This window comes from Lissotriton helveticus, chromosome 4_1 (genome assembly GCF_964261635.1).
Source record: "Lissotriton helveticus chromosome 4_1, aLisHel1.1, whole genome shotgun sequence".
In the NCBI taxonomy this organism is placed as follows: Eukaryota; Metazoa; Chordata; class Amphibia; order Caudata; family Salamandridae; genus Lissotriton; species Lissotriton helveticus.
Genome location: NC_136063.1, coordinates 153,042,931 through 153,048,930, shown reverse-complemented (window position 1 = coordinate 153,048,930; position 6,000 = coordinate 153,042,931).

Sequence of the window (6,000 nt, the reverse complement as noted above, 5' to 3'; positions counted from 1 at the left end):
CAGATTAAAAAAAAATACTAGCTCAAATGGATCAAAAGTTGATACAAAATACTACAACACATGTTGCTGCAGTGTTGAAGGCCCTTCACAAAGACTAACTGGTAACTTTTCTGTAGCTTATTGATATACTTGGGTGGCCAATTGTAGTACTGAGGTGCAATCTATGCCCAGATAGTGATAACAAGCGTGAAAAAAAAATGACAAAGTAATGAAGAAGTGCTATCACAAAATGTGCTTTATTATGCCGCATGATTTGGCTTTCCTTGCTTCATAATTAACTCAACCTGCAGCGGCGGCTGGTCCATAGGGGCAGCTGGGCAGCGCCCCACTAAGCAATCACAAAGAGAAACTGCTCACTGAATCGGGCAAGAATGCAAGCAGACTATCGTCTGTTCACATTTCCGACCTTTGCTGGCAGCAGCTTCACAAGTGAAAGTGCGCATGAGTCACAGCGCACGCAGGTGAGAGCAGCAGGAGTCCAGAAATGGACTCCGACTGCGCATCTGCGAGAAGGGCGCTTTCGTTTTTCAGCTCCCCACTCCATTGACATTACATTAGGTATGCTGCGCATGCCTAGTGTAGTGGTGGAGTCTTAGGATAGGATCCTGCTCGGGCGGTGACGTAGGGTCGCCCTATGCCCTGTCCCATGCCAGGATACAGCCGAGTAGCCGCCCCCATTCTTCTGATTTGCCAGTCCACTTCAAAGAAAAGAGCGGGGAGAAGTTAATTCCACTGACATCTTGTGGGTGATGATACACGGGACCGGAGCGGGAGATGCCTGGTAAGTTTATTTATTTGTTTTTATGTAATCATTAAATGAAACGCCTTCCCTATCCCCCCCCTCCCCCCACCTTCCCCAACCGCCTAGGTCATCCAGTTAGACGTCACTTTGAAATCTGGTACTTGTAGTTTAAGTTTTGTAGCAAGACCTCCCTCCTGCACCACAGAGCAGCTGAACGCCCGGCACTGCCTTCCAAGAAACCCTCGAATGTGGCAGTGGCACGTCGGCTCTGAGTCTGAAGGAGGGAAGATAGTAAGGGTTGCCGAGGTGAGGGCGTGTGGCAGGAGCAAGAGAGAGAGAGTGAGAGCAAAGAGAGAGAGTGTGTGTACGAGCAACACTGCCAATCATTATGCAATCATTATGCACAATGCTCCAGCTGACACCAGGCATTCCCTCTTATTATCTCCCGGTCTGCGAAATTGAAGCTATCCTATTGAGGGTGGAGAGGGGAGAGACTGAGAGGGTGCGGGGCCTCGGAGGTGGAAGAGAGAGAGCGACTGAGACTTGAAGATGGAGAGAGAGAGAGACTGGAGGGAGAGTGGAGCAGGCGCGGTGCGTCCATTGGGGCGAATGAATGAATGATGGATGGATGGATGCAGGATGGATGGGTGGATGGATGGATGGATGGATGGATGGATGGGTGGATGGATGGATGGATGGATGGGTGGGTGGGTGGATGCATGAATGAATGATGTATGGATGCAGGATGGGTGGGTGGGTGGATGGATGGGTGGATGCATGAATGAATGATGGATGCAGGATGGATGCAGGATGGGTGGATGGGTGGATGCATGAATGAATGATGTATGGATGCAGGGTGGGTGGGTGGATGGATGGGTGGATGGATGGATGGATGGATGGGTGGATGCATGAATGAATGATGGATGCAGGATGGATGGATGGATGCATGAATGAATGATGGATGCAGAATGGGTGGATGGATGGGTGGATGCATGAATGAATGATGGATGCAGGATGGATGCAGGATGGATGGATGGGTGGATGCATGAATGAATGATGGATGCAGGATGGATGGGTGGATGCATGAATGAATGATGTATGGATGCAGGATGAGTGGGTGGATGGATGGGTGGATGCATGAATGATGGATGCAGGATGGATGCAGGGTGGATGGATGGATGCATGAATGAATGATGGGTGCAGGATGGATGGATGGGTGGATGCATGAATGAATGATGGATGCAGGATGGATGGATGGATGCATGAATGAATGATGGATGCAGAATGGGTGGATGGATGGGTGGATGCATGAATGAATGATGGATGCAGGATGGATGCAGGATGGATGGATGGGTGGATGCATGAATGAATGATGGATGGATGCAGGATGGATGGGTGGATGCATGAATGAATGATGTATGGATGCAGGATGGGTGGGTGGATGGATGGGTGGATGCATGAATGATGGATGCAGGATGGATGCAGGGTGGATGGATGGATGCATGAATGAATGATGGGTGCAGGATGGATGGATGGGTGGATGCATGAATGAATGATGGATGCAGGATGGATGCAGGATGGATGGGCGGATGGATGGATGGGTGGATGCATTAATGAATGATGTATGGATGCAGGGTGGGTGGATGCATGAATGAATGATGGATGCAGGATGGGTGGATGGGTGGATGCATGAATGAATGATGTATGGATGCAGGATGGGTGGGTGGATGGATGGATGGGTGGATGCATGAATGATGTATGGATGGATGCAAGGTGGTTTGGGCTCGCTCGCTCGCTGTGGTGCAATATGCAAATTAGTTTACGCCCCACCACTTTCAAATGTCACCGGCCGCCCCGGCTGCTGCACAATTTGGTCCTACCCAGCCGCATAATTTCAGTGGTCCTGCTTATAGGGTTCTTACTCTTCACATGTACTAACAATGGTACTGATCAAAGTTCAGTTAAATAAAGAGCTACCAAAAAGTATGGAATGTGGTAAGATACACACATGGTGGCAATAAGGCTAATCATACAAACTGACCTCAGAACTAAATAATTAATTCCACAGGTATATTTTAAAATTGACATCACTAAAGTTTTGCCACAAAGTATGATTTTCAGATAAATGGATAGTCTCTGTGTACATAGCAGTATATACTTTATACATCTATTTTAAAACCAATTATGTACAATTTGTTAGACAAATGTAATCTATTCCATTTGATCACATTTACTAAACAGTGTTTGCTTACTTTTTACATTTCACTACATAGCACTAGGTTTGAGAAGGTTTGCTGTTACAGTGAGAGGTTGCACAGCTGATGATTCATGTACAGAAGATGCCGAGCGTGTGGTACTTCAAACTTCAGGACCCAAAGCTGCACCACATACACACTCAGAAGATAAATGCTGTCTTCTTGCCTCAAAGAGCTACACTGGCGCAGATGTTGCCACCATTTGAGAACTTGTGGATGATTATGCTGAAGCTTTTCCAGTTCTTCAAGAAATGTATGTTTCCGCAGTTGTAATAGTGATTGCAACAGCAGCCTTTGGGAACACCTTTTCAGCTCTATCTCCTGTCCTCTCACCGTTGCTGTCCACAGCCAGACTGTGACCAGAAACCACCCCCTGCAAGAAAAGCAGTCCCCATGGGTCAAAACCGACCCCCACCTTTCCAGCCCACCAGAAAAACACCCAGTGTCTGCTATGCCCAGTTCGGCCCTGCACCCGTCGCATAATGAGTGGAAATACAATTTGACCATTTTAGAGGATGAGATGGAGCTCCCAGCAAACTTATGCATGGATGAGTTTGTAAGGGAGTTTTTAAATAACAAGGCCTGTATTACAGATAGGGAGTATTGTCCCTGTTTGCGTTACTGCTGGGCACTTTCAACATGTGCGCTGGGTGGAAACAGGGACAGTGCACCCTGTCACAATTAATACACTGCCCTCAGGACAGCCTGGATCCCACGCCTGCCCTGAGGGCAGCGCTTTCAATGAAGTACGGAGCAGAGGTTTATGTGTAGGAATCACATGTTTCACAATGCAGCCAGCATGCTGCCTGCAATTTAAAGAGGAGAGAGAGATCCCCTTGCGGGCAGGTGCAGTCAGTGACTGCACCTACCTACAGGGCGACGTCTGGGAGGTCCATCGTAGCCCCACGGCACCCTCCAGAAGTCTGGCTTAAGGTGGCACACAGATTGTGTGCCACCTATTTGTGGTCTGCTGTCAGTAGGCATCCTGAAACTCTATTTGCCGCTGGACCTGCATCCATAATATGGGTTGGGCGCAGAGGCAAAGTTATTCCCTCAATTGCATGGGCCATACTCCCATGAAAATGAGGGAATGTGATCTGAAGATAGCGTTAGCTCTAAATGCGTGCCAGCGCAATTGTAATTGCAGAAGGAGCTGCACAAGCATCCCCCTTTCTGTAACATCATAGTACACAAAACTGGCTGTGTCTCCCCCAGGGCTCTCTGTGTGATGCACCCCAGATGGTTACCTCTTTGACTGCAAATACCAGTTTTATAATTATCAGGCATGAAAACTGCTCTCCGGTATCAAGAGTACAGCTTTTTTTTGTTCCAAATGTGTTGCTGTTTTTCAAACCTTATCAATCAAAGCAAATGAATGACATAAAAATAAATAGTAACAAAGATCACAGTGTGCAAAAAATGGGTTGGACAAATTACGATTGTAAATAGCCAGTCTTCCTAGTGCAAAGATGCGAAGGCTTGGGTGTGGTTACAAGGACCTTCTTAAACGTAAACTACTGTTATAATCTGCTTGGCATCCAGGCACTTTTATTGAAGCCTGGCCCAGGGCCGGACTGGCCGTAGTGGGCACCGGGCATTTCCCCGATGGGCCGCTAGGGTGGGGGCTGGTTTTGAGCCCCTGGGGGCTCTTTTTGTTACACGGGGTCGGCAATATCGGCCCGCTGTACACTGGCGTAACGAAAAGTGAGGGGGCACGGTACTTAGGGGGGCCCCCTCTGGGCTCAATCAGGAGCTCTCTCGGCCAGAGTTTAGTGCCGAGGAGGCCCCTTGGAGTTAGGGGCCCCCCGCAGCCCACCCGCCCCTGCCCCTGTAACAAAATCGTCCGAAACCGGCACTCGCAAACTGCTCGGCTGCGCTCCCCCTCACCCCAGGGGGGGTGGGAGGGGGAGGCGGCTAAACAATTTGCCATGGCTGGTTTCTGTTCCCAGGAACTGGCCTGGCCTGCAGGAAATTATGAGGGTTGGGCCTAACAAGTGTAAGGATTAGCTTTTACTATAGCCTTATAGCCCGCCTTAGCGGGCTATACCGGCTATAAGAACATTGGAATGTTGGGAGCTCCATTGCAGACAATGGAGTGCTCTCTGCTTCTACGGGCCGGTAAAGGCCCGCAGAGCAACATTCCAATGTTCTTCTACAAAGGCTTCTCGAAGTTCGAGGGGATTTATATCCCCTCGAGCTTCGAGAACCCTTTGTTTAATTTGTTAGAACATTCTGCCCTCTAGTGGCAGAATGTTCTAATAGCCTTATAGCCCTTCGTAGCAGGGCTATACCGGCTATTAAAGTCCCGCTGTTTCGTTAAAGTCCCGAGCCGAACGATTCACCGGGCCTTTAATAGCCGGTATAGCCCGCTACGGCGGGCTATAAGGCTATATTAAAGGTCCGCTGCAGTGTTAAAGGCCCGAGCCGAAGGACTTTAAAACAGCAGCGGGACTTTAATAGCCGGTATAGCCCTGCTACGAAGGACTATAAGGCTATTAGAACATTTTGCCACCAGAGGGCAGAATGTTAGCATTGGAATGTTGGAGCTCTGGGCTTATACCAACTGTTATAAGCTTAGAGCTACTCCATTGCTTTCAATGGAGCTTCCAACGTTCCAATGTTCTAATTTCAAATAATTCTCCACATGCTCTGCAGGACTGTTCGGAAGAAAATATAAAGTTAATCGAGAGCTAGTAGGCTACCACCAGAATTGACAAAATTGGGCACACGTTGGCCCACTCAAATGCACCCTTGTCCCATACAGATACAAAATCCTGCAACAGGGCCTGCTCTGTCTTCTGGCAGGAGTTGGAGCTGGACAGGAATGACCTGAAGGTACTCTAATGTGGGAAAGGGATCACTGAGCACAGGGGTAAGTTACAAGACTCGCCAGGGTGCTGTGACATGCCCAGAGTCACACACGTTCTCAGGGAGGAGCTGGGACCTAAAAGCCAGCTACTTCTACTTTGCAGCCCCCGCACATCATGTATAACACAGAAACCC